Source organism: Carettochelys insculpta, chromosome 30 (assembly GCF_033958435.1).
Source record: "Carettochelys insculpta isolate YL-2023 chromosome 30, ASM3395843v1, whole genome shotgun sequence".
NCBI lineage: Eukaryota > Metazoa > Chordata > Testudines > Carettochelyidae > Carettochelys > Carettochelys insculpta.
In genome coordinates this window covers 7802183-7825829 of record NC_134166.1, presented here as the reverse complement: position 1 = coordinate 7825829, position 23647 = coordinate 7802183, and the positions used below count along the sequence as shown (strand labels likewise).

Below are 23647 nucleotides of genomic sequence, written 5' to 3'. Positions count from 1 at the left end.
GGGGCGGGGCAAGGTGGTCGGTTTTCAGCTGTTAGAAAGTTGGCAATCGTAATCGAAATCTGTGGAGAGACACCGGCATAAAACAAGAATTACCTAGTCAGGGCAAGTCTTTGGCTCTGGACTTCCATAAGGGGGCAGGGAGAGCTTTTTATTCTCCTGAGCGTGACAGGAAGCCTGGGCCCACTTTAGAGCTTTTTATGCTTCTAAAGCAACTCCTAACAATGAACATCCGGAGATACATAGTTGTAAAATCCCAAGCTCTGATTGTGGAATAGTTGGTCACATTACAGATTGCAGCAAGAATGCTTCTGGGCAGGGTTGGGGGACAGAGAGCACTAACAAATAGTCTATTTGTAACTATCCAGAGGCAGACTTGAGCCCAGAACCTAGTGTATGAGACTCAGTTTGAGTTAAGAGACAGCTGGCTCCCAGCTAAGGCTGGAGATGAAGCTCATTCTTTTGCTCAGTAAGTGGTCCAGGTGCCACAACAGGGGACAGTGACCCACATCCCTAGATGGGCAGGTTACACTCCTGATTAAAAAAAGTCACAGACTCAGGGACTCCAAGGGCTGGAAGGGACTTCAGGAGGTTGTCGAGTCCAGCCCCCTGCTTCAATAGCTTTTTCATCCAAACAGCACTCGCCCCTGGAAATGTCCATTTTGGAGAGAAGGTTTGAGGTTCTCCTTAAAAAATCAGTTGCCTTTGTCAGACAGTTTGGGATTTGGGGGTTTTCAGTTTTTCAGCAAACCCCAAAAAGCCACGGATCCCCCTAGCATGTGCACACATACTCCCAAATGAGAACTTTTCTGCTGAATTGTTGTTCCTGGGGAACAAACCCCACAACTGTTTCCCAGCCAGCCCCAGCTAAGGGCTTGGTGATCAGAGAGTCGGGCAGTGGGACACAGTGCTGCAAGGGGCATTTCCCTCTGTTTTATCCCCATCCAGGCCTGTTATACTGTGAGACTTTCCCAAGAAGGAGCCATCCCTGGAAACCCCGACCGTGAGCCTGAGCACAGCGTGAAGGTGAGGGTGCAGAGAGCGATCGTACATGGCCAAGGAGGGTGAGTGAAACAGCCCCAATTCTAGGCTCTCCCAGCTGTAATTCTGAGGAGACAGCAGCATCGCTTTAAGTTGAAAGAGACGTCTTGGCTTGTTCTCTGAAGCGACAGCCTGGGACCGCACAGGGATTCAGCCCCCACAGATTTATGGGGAGCTGTTTCAGGCCGTTCTCTCCATCCGCCCCCGATCTGCTACTGAATCTCCTGGCACTGCTGCTCCCACAAGAGGACTGCAAACGTCTGGACCTGTCGAATCTATGCCTTTAATCCTTCTTGAGAAAATAAATTGGGGGCAGAAGTGGGATGAGAGAGAGAAAGAACAGGCCAAGAAAGAGAGTTTGTTGTGCGTTATGTAAGCCAATCCCCAAGCTGCTCCATAATTCATTCCGAAAAAGCATTTTGCTGCTGCAAAATTAATGAAATTAACGAGGAGTGGAAGCTGAGCTTCTGCGATGGAAACAAATCAGAGGAGGAGATTGCTCTGAGACCTGCTCAGGGATGTCTTGTAGGCCCACTTAGCACGATTCTTACGCAAGTGCAGAGCGATAGCCTGCAGTTCCCATGGAGCCAGCCAATCTGTGCCAGCCCCAAGGCTGTTAACACGCTCTTAGCTCAATCCAGAAGCAAGGCTCTGAACGTCTCAGGACAGGTTGTAGTGGAACGGCTGCATTGTCACAAAGTTCCAGCCATGGAATAAGGCTGGGTTTCTCACGCCCAGCGACAACGAGGGCCCAAGGTCTGCAGCTGTCCGACGAGGTAATGATACATTCTGCTTTGCAAGGAAGCTCCCAAGGCCCACATGGGGGAGATGGAGCCTTGAGATTATTCATGCAGGAAATGTGAAATGCCAAGGCACATCTTCTCCTGGGGGACAGCAGGGCTTGTCTCCAGGGAGAACTGAACTAGAGTGAGATAATTATAGAAGCCATACTACCAAGATGCCAGCTGCTTTTCGCAGCTAGAAGCTGCTGGCCTGTTCTCCCAGCACGAGAAAAACAATCCCCTTCCATCAGAGCATCCCTGGAGTCTTAAACCATGAAATTCGTACCAAGCAAGCTGCAGGCACACCTAGATCTCTCTCTTTGCTTCACCTGCCCCCCCCTCCACCCCCCGGTTGCTCCCTGGAGCTCATCTCTTCAACAGAGATGTCGGCTGGCTTTGATACTCACTTGGGCAGCCCCAGCTGCCTGGTTAATCACGGGAAAGGACAGGCCCAACTCACCTTGAAAGGCCAGAGCCCATGTGACACAATCCCTATGCCTGGACATACAGCCCCTAACGTCCACTGACATCCAGTGGCTGGTCAGGGAGGAGGCCGGGGTCAAGGTGAGGGCAGAATGTGGACGGGATAGAAGGGGAAAAATAAAAATTCTCCATACCTCAGTTTCCCTGTCTGTAAAATGAAGCTAATAAAGTGCTTTGAGATCTACTCAAAAGAAGAGCTAGAGATGCTGATTTGCACCCGTGCAATAGGAATAAGACCGTGTAACGTCTGTTTTGCACTGGCTGTCTGAGGTGCAAGAGAAAATCAGGCCCAGGAAGTCACAAGAACCCTTCTGGCCTTATTAAACTTTGTACAAACATGCTTGTTTTTCACCCACTTTGCAGGTGGGGAAACTGAGGCCCAGAATCAAATGCCCAAGGCAAGTGTCCTGACAAGGGGAAGCACAGCACCCTGCTGGTTCTGCTCAAGCTGGCATGCCAAAAACAGCCAAGTGGACTTTGCAGGATAACTTGCCACCAGAGTATATGCCCAGCTGACCCCGTGTCCAGGCCCAGGTGGCTACCCTGTGCCCCTTCCGGAGCCACAACACCCACAATGTGATTTCTAGTCAGAGTGTGTCTGTCGACCTGGACAGAGTGGTGTGCCAGGTCTTGTTCCCTCTTGACTCCTCCAGGCCACGTATCCAGGACCTCTCCAAGGACTTAATGCACATTAAAGAATTTATTTTCAGACCAGGACAGTGAAACAAATTCAGGCCTGCTTTTAGCAACGATGCTACTCACGCTTCGCTTCCCCCAAGCGACCAGACCCCTGCTGACCCATATGCAAAAGCGTTCCCAGAGCTTAAGTCTCACAATCCCAGTGGGAGAACTGAGACACAAATGCACAGCAGCATCTCTAAGACTGCCCAGCAAGCCAGCGGTCCCCCTGAGTTTTTCCACCCTGGGGCAGAATAAATTTTATTATGTGCACCAAGGCATGTGTGGAAGTGCATCCCCCATAGAAATTAGTGCTGTCCACTCTGGGTGGCCATGGGTACTATACTAATCAGCTGGGCAACACCCAAATCTCTTCTGGGCAGCCGCCCACAGCTTCCAGGGAAGATTGGCTAGAACCCTGTTCCCTAAACCCCAAGCTTCTTTCCCCCGCTTTGCTAGGGGTCATCTTCAGGACATACTAGCCACTGTTTCCAACAGCTTCTCCTGGGAACCCACATCTCCATTTCTTTTTGAAAACATGGCCTTTAATTCCAGCTTTGGGCAACCCACCAGCCAGTGGCTCAGCCAAGCTCAGTTCAAGTCAACAAAGCAGACAGAGGACAGGACAGGCTTCTATTTTGAGCCAGGCCCCTACAATCAGAGACCTTCTAAATAAAACCCAATCTCTGGCCCTAAGAAACTGACTAGCTCCGTGGTTCCCCACTTTTTCACTAGTGCTGACCCCCAGCCACCCTCCCACCAAACCATTCACGGACCCCCAAACCATTTGCAGACCATCAAAGCCAATTCTAGCCGCTGCACACGCCTCACTCAAGGAAAAAGAAAACCCCAACCTAGATTTCCCCACAGCCCTTAAAACCATGATGGGAAAATATTTAATTGAGAAATAGGAATGGACAGCAACTTTGCAATTTAAAAAGAGGAACTGATGGCAACTTTGCAAATTAAAACTAAGACTTGATGGCGACTTTGCACCTGGAAAATAGGAATCGCTGGTAACTGCAATTTATTTATAACTTATTTTCTAATTTTTAGAACAACAAGAAGATGCATCTGTTGAGGTGGGTCTTTGCCCACCAAAGCTTCTGCTCCAAAATATCTGTTAATCTATAAGGTGCCACAAGACTTCTTGTTGTTCTCGAAGCTACAGACTAACACGGCTCCCTCTCTGACAGTTCTAACTTTTATTTACCTTTTCTTTTTTTCACCGACCCCCTGCAATACCCTCGCGGATCCCAAGCTGGGAACCACTGGGCTGGACAAGTGTGTTTCTCCCTCTGGCCAGGAGCTCGGGCAGCTAAGAGTTAACGCGGCCAGCACCAGGGAGAAGCTCTGACATCCTCCCCGGGCTGGTGCAACGCCCGCGGCTGGCCAGGGTCGGCGCTGTGCGCCCGGCGAGCGCGCAGCCTATTTAACAACCCGCGTGTTGTAACCCGAGCAGCTTCTTACTCATCCGGCAGAACCACACCTCGGGTCGGGGCTGAAGTTCCCAGGGAAAGTTTCCGCCGTCTGGGCTGGCAGAGCTGGAGGGAGCCGGGGGGGCAGGAGCTCGGCGCCAAGCGGGGAAGGTAAGGAGAGGGCTTGTCCCCACTCTGGTTAATTTCACCCTGCGCTCGGGCGGCGGGAGGAGACCCAGGCTCACAACAGAGGCACCAGCCTGGCTTGGTTTCCTCGCCTGCCCGGCAGGAGGGGGGTTGTGGGAGCCGCGGTGCCCGGCGCTGTGCACAGAGCAGCGAGGCCCGTTGTGGGGGGTGGGAGGAGGGTTACGTGCACTTGGGTTCGCCTTCAGGACCTGGCCAAGAACACGCCGGCGCCCGGCTTGAAGGCGCCCTGTTGAGTCAGGTCTGAGCTGGGCTTGTGGGAAGCTCTCCCAGTGCTTTCCTGTGCGGGCTGGAGGCGCGGGCTGGTTTTGTAAGCGGGTGGGGGAGATGCTTTCCCAGGGCCTGGAGTAGTCGGATGCGGAGATACACTTCTCAGAACTGGAAGGGGCCTTGGGAGGTCGCTGACTCCAGACCCCTGCCCTCTTGGCAGGACCAAGCACCTTCCCATTTTCTTTCTATTTGCCCTAGATCCCTAAATGGCCCCCTCTAGGGCTGAGCTCACGATCCTGGGTTTCTAGGCCAGTGCTCAAACCACTGAGCTATTCACCCCCCAAGGAGGGGAAGGGCCAGAATGGGCCAGAAGTCTCTGCCCCAACGTGTTTGAATAGAAGCCAGAGAAGATTCAAACTGCTCCATCTCCTCTCCCAGGGTGACTAGGGGCAAAGGGATCCAGGTGGTAACTCGCAGCCCTGTGAACACCTGCCTGGGAGGGCAGAGGAGTGGGGCTGGAGTGGGTCTCCCTTGCTGCTCCCCTGGAAGCCCTTTCTGCTAGGTAATGAGCTTTCCTGGGAACTCTCAGCTCTGCTCCAGAATGGGAAGAATTGGGACTTTCCCAGGGAAAGTCATTGCTTAATAAATAATATTGTTGGTATTTGAATTGCTCCAGGCCTGCTTGCTTTCCCCTAGAGCCAGCCCTTACTCCCCAGAGAAGCCAGGGTTTGAGAGCCACTCCTTTGGCTCTGGGCAGGGCGTTCCTTAGGGCGAAACTGGTGACTTGGCTCTCAGCTGGGGAAAGGAGGAGAAATCCCCCTTTTCCTCTCCCTATTATCTTGTGTGTTGGGGGCTTTGCTGTTTATAAAGCAATTAGCCTAGTTATAGCAATGTGGAGCCTGACGGGTTTGTTCCTGCCAATCGTGTGCCACCCCCTCCCCCCCACAGCCTGCTGTGACCCTAACATCCAAACTCTGGATGTCCATGTTAGTGGCCAAGCTGTCCTGAAGGGTCCTTAAAGGTCGGTTTAAAACAAATAATGCAGATGAATAAAACAGCTTTGGCTCCTTTAAGCTTAGGAGGCTGATAAACCTTCTGGGGGATCTGCTCCCCGCCACCCCATCCTTTGCGGTGCTGACTCAATGGTGAGTAAGTAACCGGAGACCCCAGCCAGCCTCAGAGCCTTGATTATATCTACACAATTGCTTCATGCCGACCCCCTACTGAGTCCAGGCCAGCAGGCACCCCTGCCCTGGCAGGATCCCACGCTGCTGTGACGTGCTGCAGCAGGGTTTCTCAACCGCCAAGCAGGGAGGCAAGGGGTGTGTGTGTATGTGTGTGAGAGAGAGAGAGACTGGCTGGCTGCTTCTAAAGCCCTTACAGGGAGGCGAGGCTGCATGAGGAGAAGTCATTTTGTGTGGGTGGGGGGAACTGGCTGGCTGGTTTGCTGCTTCCAAAGGACTTTAGGAGCGGACAGGCCCAGTCTCGCCCCTGGGGAATGGTGCAGTCTGAAAACAGGATTGGGCCTCCAGAGCCTTTCTCTGTCAGCCAAATATGTGATCTCCCAGCTGTAAAGTCCCTCCAGCTGGGGCTGAGGAGGAGAACCTACCCACAGCCCCAGCCCTCTTTGGGCACAAGCTGTCAGATTCTGGCCCTGTTCAACAGGGATGCACAGCTGGAAGTGAGGACAGCATGTAGCCCAAAGCATGGAGAGCCGGATCTATCTGTGCTCTGTGCTTCAGTGAGAGAGGTCCCATAGTGTGAATTAATTGTAAGGCCTTTTCAGGTAGTTATTTTTAAGCAGTCTCTTGTGATGGAGGACGGAGGCGTTGACGCTTTTTGGTGCATGTGTTTGAATGAGACACTTTAGCCCATGGGAACAATTCCCCACTGGTTTTGGCAGGTTTCCGTCCTCACTGCTGCCTCACCGTAGCTGAAATGGGGAGCGAGTCTGCAGTCTGTGCTTGGCAGGAGGCAGGGATTCAACAGCCAGAGTGGGTCCCAGCTGACCTTAGAACTGTGGACTTTTTTAAAGAGACTCCTCTGCTCAGCACCATGGCAGCCCCACCAAAGAAACACTGTGACCCTTATGGCTTATGGCCTCCCAAGGAATTACTGGAGAAGTTAAACTGTGTTGCATTTGCCAGCTGCAGGGTTTAGCTGTGCTGCCCCGGGTTGCAGATTGGGCACCCGCTGTTCCACACAGTAGCAGGACAGGATCTTGATTAAATACCAGCCCTCTCGTGCTGCTTCTGCCGTTCCCAGGGCCCTGCAGCAGAAGCACTGAAAGACGACACAAAAGGCTGGTTCTCGCAGTGTTCTTGGCTGGGGGTGGATGAGTGCCTGAAATCTGTCTGTAGCCCAGGTGGTTTTTGTCAGACCTGCCTGGGCATCAATTTGGTTCTCAGTTGTGGTGTGCAAGGCTCAAATGTCTAAGGGCTAGATCTGCAGCTGGGGTAAACCAACATTGGGCAGCACAGGATTGATTTACCCCAGCTGGGCTAATGAGGGTAGGCAGGTGTCAGAGCAGAATTTGGCCCTGCGCTACTTAGCTGAGTATTTTGTAGTTGGCCCAGCTCTGCAAAAACCAGGCTAAGGTCTCCAGCAGGTATAAACCCTCATTACTTTGTTGCCTTTAGTGAGGTAAAACTAACCTACAGCAGCTGAGGGTCTGAATTATGCGCTGTGGGAGAGAGAGAGGCTGGAGTGTGTGTGTATTTGCAGGAAGTCCAGACGCTGTTTTGATTTTAAAGGCCACCCGGATTTGAATTTCCTCTTGGCTCTGATCACTGTAGTGAGCTGAGCCAAAACTTGTCCCCTGTCTCCTGATTTGGGGCAACTTTGTCTTTACCCGTAGGGTGAAATATTTGTCGTCCCACAGTACCTAAGTCACGGCTAAGGACCCCTGGTGCCAGGGGTGGTGCAAACACAGAACACAAAGATGATCTGAGGGTCCCCTGGGAGTCAGGTGCTGCACAGACGCAGAGTGGGAGAGAGCCCTTACCCTGAAAAGCTCCTGGTCTTGATCGACGAAGGGTGGGGGAGAGGGAAATAGTTGTAGATCTGGGTACATCTACACTAAGATCCATATCGGCATCGCACGTCAGCTGACTCAGGCTCTCAGGGCTGCTAATGGCAATGTAGATGCTCCAGCTGAGCTCTGAGCGCTCTGCAGGGAGCTCTTGTCAGACCCTTGGCTCCAGCCCCAGGCATTAATGGCTCCACCGCAGTTTTCAGCCCTGCAGCCTGATCTGATCCGGGCTGTGAGGCTCGGGTCGGTGAGATTTTGGTTGCTGCACTTCAATGAATCGCAGAATCCGAGTCCCAGCACCTCCAGCCCAGCCAACAAGCCAGGATTAGAAAGGACGAAAGGGTGGAAGGGCCAGAGCAGAGGTGACACATGGATACGGCCGCAAGGCTGGTGTACAGCTGGCTGGCTGGCTGCCTTCTGAAGGGCAGTTAAACTCAGAGGAGATGGGGAGCAGGGATGAAGCCTCCCATCTCACGGTCTTTCCTGCCAGCAGCAACGGGACATCCCTGGGTGAGTCACCCTCATGCCACGCAGCTGCAAGACTGCTGCCCTGAGGTATCCAAGACCTCAAGCCCCATAGGGCTGGCTGTGACCCTAAGGGCAGACAAGACCTCCCCTGATCCCACCAGCCCTGACTGGCTCTTAGCACAGGGCTGATGCCAGGGGCAGTGAGGGGTCAGGAGGAGCCCTCCTGGAACCAGTGCTGCACAGCCAAGCCCAAGCTGCCTGCAGAGGGTTAAGGGAATTTAGCCGTGCTCTGCAAATGCCAGCGGCTGGGTCAGGGCACAATGAGCCTTTGGCAGGCAAAGGAATGTGCTGTCTTTGGGGGCTGAGCTGACTTTTTTTTTTTTCTGTTTGGGAGCAAGGGAGGTGTGGGGGAGGGGCCGGTTTCCTTTCTGTACAGTTGCTTTTGTCTCGGTCCGCGGTTTGGGGGAGGGCTGCTAGTGAACAGCCTTGTTCGTTTTCCCCATGGGCGTGAGGAGCACAGGGATGGGTTTGAGGGGGTGTTTGCACCCCCTTCTCCCAGGCCGCGCATGAGAGAATGGTGTGGTGGAGCCTGGGATTCCTATGAGGACATGGCGGTAGGAAGGCCCAGTGGGTGGAACAGCCCCTGGCCGCACTAGGCGCTGTACGGGCACAGAGCAAAGAGAAGAGCCTGCAAACTCCATGTCGCTTGTCAGGGCACACACAGCAGATAGGGAGTCTGCATCAGGCTCCAAGGGGAGCAGGAGGCCGGCTCGGTGCAAAGAACATCTGCATGGAGCTGGAATATGCACAAAAGATTGATGTGGAGTCTGTGTCCTCGGCTGGTGGAAATGGGCATTCCTTCCTCGGGAGATACAGCACGAGAGCAGAGCTATGGAGATTGGGGCCAGCCCCTCAGCTGGGGGAACAGTCAGGAAAGCTCAGGGGTTCGGTAGAGGGCAACCTCCTCTTCCCATGCAGCCTGGGAGTTCCAAGCCCTGTGCTCAAGGTGTGCCGTGTCCTGCTGCCAGAGCTCAGAGGCGCAGTCTGCCCCTGTCCTGCAGAATTCCCACCGCTGATTCCAAGTCACCTACTGTGCTTCTAAACCCCTCCACAGACTCGCTACAGCTGTCCCCAGTTGCACTTGTCTGCTCTTCTGGCTGGTCCCACAGAGCTTTCTGCTCTGCACCCACTGCCTTATCTCCAGCACCTCTTTCATCCCTTGCTCGCCAAAGCCCTCTCATCCCTTCTCGGTTCACCATCTTTCTGCTGTAGAAGCAAGGACCTTGTGCTGTGCAGCACCTGCTGGTTGGAGCAGCCTCCCTGTCCCTCTCTGCCTTCAGTCTCCAGAAGTTTTTCTCCTTTGCTTGCAGGACTTCATCAGGGCTGGTTGCCTCTAACGGTTGCTGGCATTTTGATTTTGTAACCGGTTTATTTAGCTCCTTAAGCCAGTGGTTCCCAGCCTTTTCACTAGTTCAGAACCCCATCAAAGCCAGTGCTAGCCCCTGCAGGCACGTCATTAAAGGAGAGAGGAAATGTAAACAATTAACATTTAAAATGATGCACAGTCATTTCTGACATCACAACACTTTGCACATCTCAGTGCAAGAAATTATTGATCGTAACTTTGCAATTTATGTAAAACTTATTTTCTATGATCATTTTTATTTATCTTTTTTTCCACGGTGCCCTTCCGGACTCCCAGGTTGAGAACCACTGCCTCAAGCCATCCAGAGATGCTTTGGTGGTGTTAATGGATGTTATTTTGTGGGAGCCAGATCCTCAGCTGGTGTAAACCAGCTGTAGCTCCACTGGGGTCAGATTCCCAGTGGGGGTAAACAGGCAGGCTCTGCTGGGGATAGATTCCCCAGCTGGTGTGAATCAGTGTTGCTTCACTGATGTTGGCAAGCTGGCCTTGATTTGCACCAGAGGGGGGGTTGGCCCAGTGGAGCTGAATTGTGGATTGCGTTGGTGGCTCGGAGCAGCGTTTCCAAGGCAGACGTGAATTGTGAACAACCTCGTTAGCAGCTGCCTGGTTGATGAGCTCCTTGGGTCTGGCTGTGGCTGTGGCCTGGCTGGGAGAAACAGAGAGGCTGTTTGTGAGGGGGCTGCCTGGGGCGGTATTGTAGGTCTGGGCAAACACAGGTCACCCAGGGGCAGGTGGCCGAAGCGCAGCTGCATTCTGAACTGCTTGGCAGGGCCAGGGGAAGAGCGGGTGCTTTTCTATTCATTTTTGTTCTGCTTCCATGACCAGCTAAAGTAAAAGCTGTTTCTGCTTCTCCCTCTGTTCTCCTCCCCCTCTCGCCCAGAGCAGCGGGTCTGCCCACGCCGACTTCCTGGTTTGGCCAGGGGCTGCAGGCGTGTGACTTCTCGGTTCAACTGCTGTACAATCACAGTTGCTAACCAGGTGGGATGGCAGCCTTGTGGCGCTGGCGTGAGGGATTCCACGGGCTGTGCCATTTACCAGAGGTGGGAGAAGAGCCCAAAAAGTTAAAGTACAGGTATCTGCTGGGGGGAGGGTGTGTACTTAAGTACAAGTCACTGATGCCCCTCTGGAAAACTACTTGAGTAAAAGTACACACACCACATCTAGACTGTGCTCCAAGTATCCAGAAGTGAAAGCAGCTGCAGTTTTAACTTTTGGGGGTACTCTTCTTACCTCTATTTACCTCTTTGGTTCTGTAGCCTCCCATCAGCCGAGGCATTGCAAACAGACTTCTCTTCCCACTGGGTATTATCCTGTGGGCCTTGGCACACCTCTCATTGCTGTGACTGGGGGCTGGAAATTGACAAGGTCTAGTCACCTAGAGACAGGGTGGCTTCTGCTGCTGAGTAGCAACGAGCCTCAGTCCCCCCACACCACTAAGGGAAGGCGTAAATCCCTCCTCCTCTGTGGGCTTGACCATGCTCTGAAACCTGCAGGCTGAAGGTATTACAGGAGCTCTCGGTATTATTGTCTGTCTTGTCACATGTCACCTCTTCCACCCCCTTCCCGATCTGATCTCTAGACAACCCAGAATAGGGACCCATGAGCCCAGCCTGAAGGTTCCCCTCCCACCCTCCAACTGATCTTCGTGCGGAGGAGGTGATTGGGGTGTCTGGTAGTGAAGGAAAGGAACTAAGCTTGTGACGGCGGAGGAAAGAGAAGCCTGATGGGGTGGGATGACTCAGGAGGTCTATAAATATCTCCGGCGTATTGCTCCAGCTCAGATGAGCTGGAGGAAGGAGGGAAACGAGGAGCAATCGTCTGGTAGAGCTAACGCGGGCAAGGCCCTCTGGGTAGCTTTTTGTGCAGTGGGGATCCTGTCTGGGGGAGGAGTTGGCTGAGCTCCGCTTCAAGCTTGTCAACCTTCCCCCACCTTGCCCTGACAGCCTGAGTCTGATTTTTCAGGATGGTGTTGCAGGGTCAGTCTGGCCTAGTGGTTAGTCTCTGGCACCCTGGGTTCTGTTCATGGCTCTGTGCCTCAGTTTCCCAAGCTGTGTGACCTGGCCATCTCCCTCTCCATGCCTCAGTGTCCCTTCCCATCCTTTAGCTTTCCGGTATACTTAGACTGTACTAGCTGTGGGGTAGGGACTGTCCTTTTGTGTATGTGGAGGGCCTGGATCAGGGCTGGTGTAACAGTCCTAAATCAATACGTTGTTGCAAGGCTGGCATAGCCCTAGGCTGGGGTCTGGTCTGTTCTACAAACACAGCTACGCTGGGGATGTGGTAGCCATGCGGCTCTGCTGCCCTCCCATGCTAAGCAGCGTTCTGCTTTGTTGTGTGGATCTGGTTGTGCTGAATGTCCAGTCTACGCAACAGGCCTGGGTTTCTGTAGCACCCATGAGAGCTAGAGCAGGGTGAGCAGAAGGGGGTAGATCAGTCCAAATTCTCAGCCTTAGCCCCACCTGGAAGAAAGAGTAGGGCTAAGGGTTGTCTACATGGGGAATTTAAATTCTCCCCTTACCTTACCTCCTCTCCACCAAAAAAAAAAAAAAGATCTTGGCATTAGACAAGGTTCAGAAAAGGCCAACAAAAATGATGAGTTTGGAACGGTGCTATATGAAGAGAGATCAAAAGGATGAGGGCTTTTCATCTTGGAAAAAGGAGGCCCAGGAGAGTTATGATAAACGTGACAGGTTTGGAGGAAGTGAATAAGGAAAAGTTATTTATTTGTTCCCATAACATAAGACCTGGGGGTCACCCAGTGAAACTAGTAGGGTAGCAGGCTTAAACCCAAGGAAAGGAAGTATTTCTTCATGTAACGCACAGTCAGCCTGTGGAACTCCTCGCCAGAGGAGGTTGTGAATACCAGGGCTTTGACAGGCTTCCAAAAAGAACTAGATACATTCATGGAGGTTGGGCCCATCAATGGCTCTTAGCCAGGACGGGTAGGAATGGTGTCGCTGGCATCTGTTTATCAGGCTGGAAATGGGTGACAAGAGGGATCACTTCATGATTCCCTGTACTGTTCTTTCCCTCTAGGGTGCCTGGCGTAGGACACTGGGCTGGATGGACCTTTGGTCTGACCCAGCCTGGCCGTCCTTCTTGCAACCCCAGCCATTGGCACTGCCCTCACCCGCTGCTTGCCATTCGCTCTGGACTAGCCCCAGGGTTGCTAAACAACAGCAGCGGTTAAACAAACAGTGCCTTGTGCAAGCCGGGCCCTGTCACACCCCCTCCGGTTCTCTGCCTGCCTGGCTGTCTGATGGCATTACTGGGTCAGCGGGTTGGGCTGGTCCCTGGTTGGCTTCACTCTCAGCAGAGCTGGGTTGTGGGCATGTGTGTGAGACATGGACCTCTCTCTTGCAAGGATGGGTGCTGGGTCCCCAGCTGGCATAAATCCGTGTGGATGCTGGAGCCCCAGGCTGGGACTCCTCTTTGAAGCTACAGATGAGTGTAGATGCTCCTGTCATAGGTTACCCAACCCAGGAGCGGCCAGCTCCAGTTCTACCCACCTTGGACTTACTTTGCTGTGTAGATCGACCCCGAATGGCCAGGAGAGAGCAGATTGCAGCTCATGCTCTGCCCTGCACAGCTCTGTCCACTTCCCTGCCTGCTTGCAGGGCCAATGGCATGTCACCAGAGCACAGCAGACAGGTCTAGGCCCGGTGCGAGGAGACGGTTCTCAGTGAGCTGCCTCTGCTTGGGACTCTGGCCCAGGGCAGACACAGGATGCAGGAAAGAGACTTTTAATTGTCAGCCCCAGGTCTGGTTCTCTCTGCCGGGCACTGGTAAATCGGGAATGACTCCATCTCAATGTTATTCCTCTTTATTCGGCACTGGTGAGGCCACATCTGGAATATTGTGTCCAGTTTTGGGCCCCCCCGTAGAAAAAGGATGTGGATTTGCTGGAGCAGGTTCAGCGAAGGGCAACAAATGGTTAAGGGTCAGGAGCACAAGACCTATGAGGAGAGGCTGAGGGATTTGGGCTTGTTCAGTTTACAGAAGAGAAGACTTAGAGGTGATTTAATAGCAGCCTTCAACTTCCTGAAGGGGAGCTCTAAATAGGAGGGTGAGAAACTGTTCTCAGTGGTGTCAGATGGCAGAACAAGGAGTAAAGGTCTGAAGTTTGAAGAGGGAGAGGTGTAGGTTGGATATTAGGAAAAACTATTTCCTTAGGACGGTGGTGGAGCACTGGAATGCGTTGCCTAGAGAGGTGGTGGATTCTCCATCCCTTGAGGTTTTTAAGTCCCGGATGGACAAGGTCCTGGCTGGGATGATTTAGTTGGGGTTGATCCTGCTTGAAGCAGGGGGCTGGACTAGATGACCTCCTGAGGTCCCTTCCAGCCCTGTGATTCTGTGATCTCAGTAAGCAGAGGTCCAGCCCGGACTGGACAGCCCATGCTGTGCGTGGGGAATGGTGGCACCGGGATGCGGGGGAGGCAGAGCTGTGGCGTTCCCTGGGCTGGGGGAGTCCTGTGGAGGTTTGTCTCACTGGACCGTCTCTCCCCTCTTCTGGTTGTGAATAGAGAACAAGGGTGAAATTCACAATGGCTGGAGCATGAGACCCACCCAGAATCGCTTTGCATCTGATTCCCTTTCCCCATCCTGCCTCACCTGGGAATTGGGGTTCCCTCTAACGTCTTCCACGCAGGGGTAGAATAAATTTTATATGCACTGAGGCATGTGCAGATGAGCACCACCAATAGACACACAGGCTGGGTGCTGTGGACGCTTTGTTAACCCGCTGGGCAGCACCTGAATCCCTCCTGGGCGGCTGCCCAAGGGATCAGCTTACAGGGACCAGTGTGCGGGGGATGGTGGCAGCCCCTCAGACATGCTCTGCTGCCACTCACCCCACTGCAGCAGGCCCAGGCCCACCCATCCACTGGGCAACCTCCGACCTGGAGCTGAGGCCTGGGTCTCCCCTGTGGGCCCTGGAGTTACTCCCAGCTGACCTCCAGGACTGGCCCTGAGTAAGTTAAAGGGAGTCACACTTGTGCTCTGTTTCTTTCCAAGTGAATTTAGTGCTGGCAAAAGTGCTGGCTTTCCAAGTGAATTTAGTGCTGACAGTCCCAGTCAGGCAGGGAGAGGGGGTGATGGAGCCCAAGGGGGAGGGAGAACTAGCGCCCAGGCCACTTTAGCCTGTTCTGCTCTCCCTGAGCCACAGATCCTCTGTCTGGAACTCCTGGGCGCAGGGCAGGTGGGCTAAGGGAGGCCGGGCAAGGGGAAGGGCCTGCCCAAACGTCCGCAGCAGAGCCTGGGGCCGAACCCAGGAGCCCTGACCCCTCAGGCACAGCCCCGCTGCACCCTCAGCCCAGGTCTGCGGGAGCCGAGCTTGCGGCATCTGTGCTGCCCCTTCCAGCGGGGCCTGGGGCTTGAGCTACACCCAGAGTGCAGAGGGACTGGGCCCAAGTCACAGCAGGACTCTGACCTGCCCCCTCCACAGGGTCCTACCACATCCTGGGGGCTCCTGAGCCAGGTTGGTTGGCTTGCGTGTGGACCAAAGGGCTGGGGTAGTGCTCGGGCGCCAGTCAGAACCTGGCTTAGGATCAGTGCAGAGGGACCTGAAGTGACGCTTGTTTTCCCAGGGCCAGAGCCTCCTGGAGTGGGGGGCGCGCCTTTGTGCACTCTAACCACTAGTGACCACTCTCCTCCCTGTGCCAGAGCTTCCCAGAGTCAGGGCTTCCCCTCGTGTGCTCTAACCGCTAGAGACCCCTCCCGTCCAAGAGGCAGGGGTAAAACTCGGGAGTCCCCACCCTGCCCCAAGTTCTCCGCCTTCTTGGACAGCACGTGCCGCTGCGCACTCCGGGGCCAATGCGAGCAAGTTTGCCTTGATCCTCACCTGGAGAAGGCTCTAGCTGGGCCCTGTGTGTTCAGCCAGGGCATTGAATTGCTACGGAGCCAGACTCTGCCACCTATGCGCTGACCTCCGGGGAGAGAATTTGGCCCCTTTCTGAACAATCTGTGCTGGGTGTCCAATGGAGTCAAACAGCCCCAGGCCTGATCCCGCACGCAGCGGTGTAAATCCACTGAAAGGCATGGATTTATACCGGCACGAAAGCTGCGCGGCTGGGAGAGAAGCAGAACCAGCGGCTAGAATTCCCGGCAGGGACCGGAGCTCACACCTGTTGTCCCCTGGGCCTTGCGCTGAGAGCTGTCTACCCCCTTACTGCCCACTAGCCACACCGTTCCCCCTTCCTCTCGGCTTCCTGAGCCCTTGGCCAGCCTGTGTACCGTCCCCAGAGCTCGGGCTGTCCCCTGTGCTTCCCGTCCTCCTCCAACGCGCCCCGGTTTCACATTGCTGTCTCCAAGGGAGTTGCACCTGAGTCACGCCAGGGAAAGGAGACATGAGCTCTGTGAGTTTAGGGCTCAAGATACCTGAGTCATCCATGCTCTGCTCCTCCTGCTGCCCGCAGGGCTCCTTCAAGGGAAGGGGACCCAGCCAGGGCACTGTTCTGCCGCTGGGCCCTGGCTGGGGGGCTGCTGTGGGTGGGACTGGAACCCTCTGAGCTGAGAGAGTGGATGGAGTCTGGCGCCAATTGGGCGGGGGGTCAGTTGGCTGGAGAGGAGGGGCCAACGCTAGATCTGGAGAAGCAGGGAGCAGCTAATGCAAATCGTCCGCCCAGAGGCTCCTGTTCAGGCAGGTCCCTGCAGCCACGCCTGGTCTGTGCTGGGAGGGAGCCCGCCTTGTGCAGGGTGCTCTACTGCTGTGAGGTGCTCGGAGACGGAGCAAGGCTCTGGGATGTGGTTTGCTCCATACCAGCCCTTCTGGGAAACCTACGATGCCTCTAGGCCCCTGTGTGATCGCCCCACCCCCTTTGCCCTTCATTCTCCAGTGCTCGGAGCCATGGAGAAGGCAGTTCTGTGCACCAGACCAGACCAGGCCGCAGGCCACGTGCTCTGAGCCCACGGGGGTACCAGGAGCAGCTCTGCTGCTGTTGTGAGGCTGGAGCCAGATGATCTGGGCCAGGTATTGCTGGGCTTGCTTCTCCCCCTGCATGCTGTGGCAGTGTTGTCTAGCGGTTAGAGCACCAGACTGCGATGCTATGGACTGGACTGAGGTAGGGGGCCCACCTGCACTGCCCCATTTCCTTGTCTGTCAGCACCCCCTGCCATGCCACAGACTCCCTACGTGACCTTGGGCAAGTCACTCAGTTGCACTGTGCCTCAGTTTCCCCAGGTCTACAATGAGGGTAGTAGCCTTGCCCTGCCTTACTGGAGGACATGAGCTAAAATACTTTAGACTGTGAGGTCATCAGTACCGTGATGATGGGGTTCCAGAGACGGCAGCAGAGGCTGGACTAAAACAACCTTGGACATCTTCCTTCCCTGCTCTGTGCCTCACTTTCACCTCCTGCCCCATGTCTCTCTACACAGTGAGCTCTTTGGGGCAGGGGCCGTCAGGGCAGCACTCAGCCTGATGGGTCGTGATGTCGGCTGGGGACTCTCAGCTGCCCCAGTGCTCCCAAAGAGGGTGGATTCAGCAGTGGGGAGATGCCCAGGCATTAGGGCCAGGAGGCTCAGCTGTGATGGGCAGTGGGGTGAGCCATTTTTTCCCTGTTCTCCCTGCAGGGCCCCCTCCATCCTCCTTCCCCCCCGACGGGACCTGGCAGGGATGCCCCAGCTGTGGCAAGTGACGGATCCCTCCCTGCTCCAGGCGGAGGGTTAATCTGGCCTGAGCAGGTTGGGGCAGGACAGGGAATTCCAATCACGCTTGCCCTGAGGCATGTTCCTGCACAGCAGCTGGTGGCGGGGCACTGCGGGGCTGGGCCTGTGTGTGGGCAGGTCAGGGCTGGCCACCCGCACAATGGATGGGGGAAAGGGAAGGGCGCAGGGAGGGGGATTTTCTTGGCTCGTGAAGTGGGAGGATCTACTTGGGAGAGATTGAACAAAGAGACATGCTCACTCCTGCCTATTTCCCCCTGCCCATTTCTAGCTGTGCATCCATGCCCCTGCAGCGCCCTGTGCCTGCGCCCGCCCCCCCTGCAGTGCCCTGTGCTCCCGTCTCTGCCACCTCTTGTTTGTCTGCACTGCCCCATGCTCCTGCCTGTACCATCTCCATGTCCACTTGCGACCGGCAGCACCCCATTTCCATTGACCTCTTTGATTTATTCAACCCAAGACCATTGTACATGGGCAGGGGAGCGTCCGCACAGGGATTTAATGCAGTTTAACGAAGCCGCTCTCCAAATTACGGTGGTGGCCAGGCCAGGCCTGATTGACAGTTAAGGGGATCTTACTCAGGACGAGGTGTCCCCCCCTGGAGTTACTCCGGAGTAGCTGTTTGGCTTTGAATTCCCATCGGTCTCTCTTAATCTGAGTTAACGTCCCAGTGTAGACAAAGCCGTACGCCGCCCGCAGCGAGCTCAGCTGCCTCTTCGCGGGGCTCCTGGGGCCCTGATCCCACGGTGACGGCTGCCTGGGAAGGACCTTGGCTGAGAGTTCCTGTCCCACGCTGGGCTCTCCTCCCCTGCCCCCCTTTTAGTGCGCCCAGCAGAAGGCTTAGCTGCGTGGGCACCCACAAGGAAGCCAGTGCCTGGGGGTGGCGTCTGCCTGTTGGCCTGGCGGGGAGCTGCTGGATAGAAACCAATTTCCATCCCTCCCTGATGGAGCCTTGCATCCCCCTCGCCCCCACAGCATCGGCTCTGATGCCCACCCCTGCGCCGGGTCTGCAATGGCAGCAGGCCCCTCTGGAAGGTCCTCCCTCCCTTCAGAGCCAGGCGACTCTGTGGGACGACTTGTTCTGGGGTTTGGCACAGGGCCCAGATAAATCCTCTGGCTGCCGAATTCCTTGAGCGCCTGGCTCTTGCGTGCCTGTAAGCAGCCGGGCCCTGGCTGGCCCAACAACCTGTGCTGGTAACTTTTAAGAGCACTTTGGCTGTGGTCTGCCTTGGGTCCTTGGTGCTCTGCTGGCTGGGAGTTGATGGGCCCTCTCTTACTGGCTCATGGAGCCATTGCAACACACGGTGGGTGGGGTGTTTGTTCCCAAGTCTGGCGGGAGTGTGAGGTTCCCAGCTCTGGGTAGTTCAGGCCTCTGCATCTCACGTTTGTGATTGTGTTTTGGGCCTTCTGGCCTTGGAGTGTGTCCACCTGTACGCACACAGGTCTGCAGGCCCAGCTGTCTGGGCAAGGATGTCTGCTTTGGCACATCTTTGCATGGAAGTTCTGTGTGTGTGTGCGCAAACCAAGCATGCTTCATGTATGTTCAGGCATGTGTATTAACATGGCCCTGCACATAATGGCTCTGTGGAGAGGCAGCAGAGCCTGATGCTTTCAGCCCTAGCTTGGGACACAGGAGACCCAGGTCCCCACTGTGCCACGGGTTCTTTCCATCACTTTGCTGCTCTGTGCCTCAGTTTCCCAGCTGCACCAATGGGAAATGAGCCCAGCCTTGCCTCACAGGGTGGTGAGGATAAATACAGTAATGGGGAGTATATAAGTACATACAACGGGGGTGTGTGTGTGTGTGTGTGTGTGTGTGTGTGTGTGTGTGACCCAATCCAGCAGCTTCTATTGGTCTCCTCCGACCTGTGTCTGCTCCCATGTGCCCTGCAACAGACACTTCTCCCTTACAGCCCTGACTGCCCCACCTCTCGGCTCGTCCTGGGCCAGGCTTGTCCCTTGTGCCCCAGAAGTGTCACTTCCCAAAGCCCCAACCTTGAGCTTTATTCCCAGCGTAGGGCACGGTCAGGACTGGTCCCTGCGTGGCCTGTGCTGGACATAGGTTAAGGAGACGGCAGGTTAATGAGATTGCTAATGAGCCCATGACAGGAGCAATATGAGTTTCTCGTTTGCTGATGGCGAAGGGGTGGGCAGCAGCCCATGGGATCACTGGTCCCCTCTCTGCGATCAGACGGACAGTGGAGTGAGCGGAAGATGTCTCACCCTAGCGGGTGTGCGGCTGTACTGGGCCAGCCTCCATGCTGGGCGAGGGGCTGCCCAGGTCTGTCGCTGCCCCCCTTTACCAGCGCTAAGTGGAGATCATCCCAAAGCTCCCTTCTAAGTTGTGCCAATGCGGGGGGCTTGGTGACGAAATGAAACTTTGTGCCACCCAGAATATTGGGTGTCGGGGATGCATGTTGTATCTGCCTGATGTCCTCCTGGACTGGGTCAGACCAGGGCATGCAGGATACTGTCCTTGGTAAAGGCAGGCTGGGGTTCTCCCTGTGCATAGGGACCTGTCTGGGAGAATCTCCTAACATGCTCCCCTGCCACAAAGGATGCCCCTGCACCCTCTCTGCAAGTGACAGATTCTCTCCCAGTCCAGCACATTTTGTGTTAAGGGAATCTCGGCCTTTGGCCTGCTCCCATCACCGCAGTATCTGGTTCTGGCTCATTTAGGGGTAGGAAAACCTTCAGCTGCAAATTCCTTTTGCATTATCAATTCCAGCACAAAAAAGCACATTTCCCCGCTGGCTACAGCCCCACCAGTTTCTAGTAACAGGTGCTCAGGGCTGGAGCTCAGAGCTGAAAACTCCTTCTTGCCAAAAAATCTTCCTTAGCACAAGAGGGATTATTCTGGGGAGCCCTATGGGCTTTGGTTACACAGGAGGTCGGATGAAGTGGCCACAGCCCTCCATGCTGGCTGTAGAATCTGGGGATAGTCGCCCTTGGCACCTTAAAGGCAAACAGAATTGCCCAAGAAAGCTTATGCCCAAATAAAACCCACTTGGTCAGCCTTTAAGGTGCCCCAGGACTCCTCCTTGTGTTTACAGATGCAGACTCAGATGGCTACCCCTCTGAGACGCCAGAAGATGAGTTTAGGGGCAGTGTTCCCTGTAAGTTGAGCACTTGGGAGGTTGCCCAGGAGAGAGTGAGGGGCTGCCCAGCTCACTAGCAAAGTGGCCACAGCCGGTAGTGCATGTGTGTATTGGTGGTGAGCATCCGCACATGCTCAGTCCACTGGACAAAATTTATTCTGCCAGGACTGAAAATATTAGAGGGGACAGTTTTGCTCAGAACTTTGAAGTCCAGCAGACACCTTCCAGTTTGTGTTCACGGCTTTTTAAAAATGGAACTGAGATGAAGTTTGAAGGCAGAGTCGTTCGCAAACGCAATAGTGTTTGTTTGTTTACCAAAGTGCTTTTTGGTGAACTAGGGACGCACTGGCCAAGTGTTTGACCCAAGTCTCCTCCCTTCACCCCTTGAAAATGTTTCCAACTAGAAAAGTTCGCAGTTGTTCTCAGAACAAGTCTAAATGCTGTTTGGGTGATTATGTTGGTATCTGGGCAGGTGGCAACACACAAGGCTGCTGAATGGGAATAGTGAGCCTAAAAAATGTCCGTGCGGAGCCTGATTGCTCTTGGCTTGACATTGAGAGTGGCTCAGCCTTGGCTACACTAGCACTTTAACAACCATGCTGGTGCAACATGCACAGCTCTAGGTTTCTTTGATGTTCATGGACCCTCTCCTGAACCTTTCGCTTCTCAGCCAGGTTCTGCTGTCGCCCGCCTGCTGGGGGGGCGCAAACTGTGAATTGCTGTGTGGGGGCAAAAGTTATACTCTTGGCAAACTGTGAATCAAGCCCAGTGGGGAAATGGGGGCTCTGAGGAAGGAGGTGACTTGTTAGTGTTCACACAGTGAGTCAGTGCAGAAGTGGGACGATAACCCATATGCCTCTGCTCACAATCCCCCGCTCTAACCACTAAACCCCACTTCCTCCCAAGGGGGCTTAGAACCCAGGCGTCCTGGCTTGCAGTTCCCTGTTCTAGCTGCTAGATTATGCTATGGCTGGCTCCCATACAACCCCATGCTGCTCTTGGGATGTTGAATACCAAGGGGGTAGGGGGGACTGGAGGCACAGGCTGAGCTCCCCCAAGGAATGTTCCTTAGGGACTTCCAAACAGGCTTGTTCTCTTTGGCAGTGACCACAATGGTCTCTATTCACACTGCCACCCTCTCCTTGGCGGCTGCTGCTGCATATAACTGGTAGTGGATGAAGGGACTTCTATAGGGTACAGCTGTAAAGACCTGGCACTAAAGGGCATTAACATTTCAGTCAACCTCTGCAATGAACATGCATCCCTGTCTTGCCTGCCAGTCCAGCGTGTGTAGCCATAGCTGGTTCTGCCTTTGTCCTCTCCCTCCCCTCACTTTGCAAGTGTCGCTGATACCCCAGTCTGCCAGCCACTGTGCGTTGCTTTCTCTCCATGGGCTACGCACCGTGCAGCGTGAGAAGTTACCGCCTGACGTCTTCCAAGCAAGCGCCTTTATTCTTAAGGCAAAAGCACGCTGGAGAGGTCGTGAAAAACCAGAGCTGTTCTTCTGTGCAGGCCAGCAGCTCCCCCGTTGTGTCCCTCAATTTTATGGGGCAACATCATCAATAACTGTGGGCTCAGTGCCCGTTGGTGTCTGATGCCTCTCTCACTATTTCCTTCCATCTTTCCCTATCCAGTGCAGAGTGGCTTAGTTTCTGTAGACTAGCTCCGCACCAATCTACTATATCATCTATCCATTCTCTGTGGGGTCTGCCTCTCCTGTTCGAACCATCCATTATGCCGAATACTAGGGTCTTGATTTTTCGTTTGTTATTCATTCTGCAAATATGTCCAAATAGTTGTAGCTTCCGTTTTATAACCTTCTACAGCAGGCTCTCTTTCAGCTGTATCTTCCTATGGGGCCTTGTCTGCTAATGCCCTCCAACTCTTCTGTGAGGACTGGGGCTCTGGACGAGCAGGTCCTCTCTGTTTGCTGCCTCCAAAAGTAACCCTCTGGCAGTTCCAGCTTGTGTTTCAAACCAATGGCCCTTTGGTGGTTGGAGTGTCTGGGAAGCCAAGTTTAAGCAGGTTGGAAATTCTCTGGAGTGGTCTAAAGTCACAAGTAATTTCCCCCTCCACATGTGAACACAAGCTTGTTGGGGGAGCGGACAACACAGCCGTACATAAGCCATTTGTAACAGCGGTCCCCAAAGATCCTGCATGGGATCAAAATGTCTGTCCCAGCCTCCTCCCCACCAGGAGATCAGCTTCCTGTCCACAGGCACTGCTGCACCTGATCCTTATGCCATCACAAACAGGGCCTTTGGGGTCCTCCTGCCAGCCACTCACTGGCTGAAAGTCACTTAGAGACACACCCTCTTACTGCCTCCATCGTGCCTGCTGTGCTCCCCACTCCCACAGTGCCCCCCGCATTGTTTTTTCAGAGCACTTCCTCTGAGCGGTTGGATCCTCTGTTTTGTTGCAGGCACAGCCTGGCGACATGGGCTGCAGAGATCAGCCAGCGCTTAAGTTCAATGTTCCCTGTAAGATGAGCACTTGGGCGGCTGCCCAGGAGAGAGTCCGGTGCCACTCAGCTGATTAGCAGAGCGCCCCCAGCTGAGAACATGTTTCTATGGGTGGTGCACATCTGCATATGACTTGGTGCACAGAACAAAATTTATTCTACCCATGGATGATTAAAAATTAGAGGGAATAGTGGTTAAATGCTGCCTCACTCCTCTGGGAGCATGTGCTTGATTGGCATTTCACTAGGTTTCCCGGGCTGGATTTGCACAAGAGCTTGGCCCATCTGGGCCAGGGCTGACCAGGAAATCTGGGCATGATTGACAAAGCAGGAAACTTTGAAAACAGAGCGGACACTGAGTCCCTGACAGCACATGTGATGCGCGGGGGAGGGAGAGGACGAGAGCAGAGTCTGGGTATAAAAACCATCTCCGCAAACTTTCCATAGCTATTGTGTGTGGCTAGGCTCTCGTGACACAAGTTTCTCCAGCCCACACAGCACTAAGTCTCCTGGAAAGCCCAGTTTCCTTCCACTTCCTTTCCGCCCCCGGCATATGTAAAATCCAAGAGAGAAGTTAGTTGCTCGCATAAAGAGCAGGTGAGCATGTTTCTGTGGCCTGCCCATGGTAGTGCTCTGCAGAATCTGTGCTGTGTGTTTGCACACGCACATACACGCGTGTTTGCACGAGAGG

General features: G+C 54.4%; 1 protein-coding gene across 1 annotated transcript in view; it reads left to right on the top strand.

Annotated features, from left to right (window-relative positions):
* Positions 1-4440: 4440 nt before the first annotated feature.
* The window catches only part of CDC42SE1 (CDC42 small effector 1), a 57246-nt gene continuing 38039 nt past the window's right edge, over positions 4441-23647 (top strand). Inside the window, exon 1 of the mRNA XM_074981098.1 lies at positions 4441-4570. The gene's annotated coding sequence lies outside the window, so the exon portion shown is untranslated. The remainder of the gene's footprint in view (positions 4571-23647) is intronic.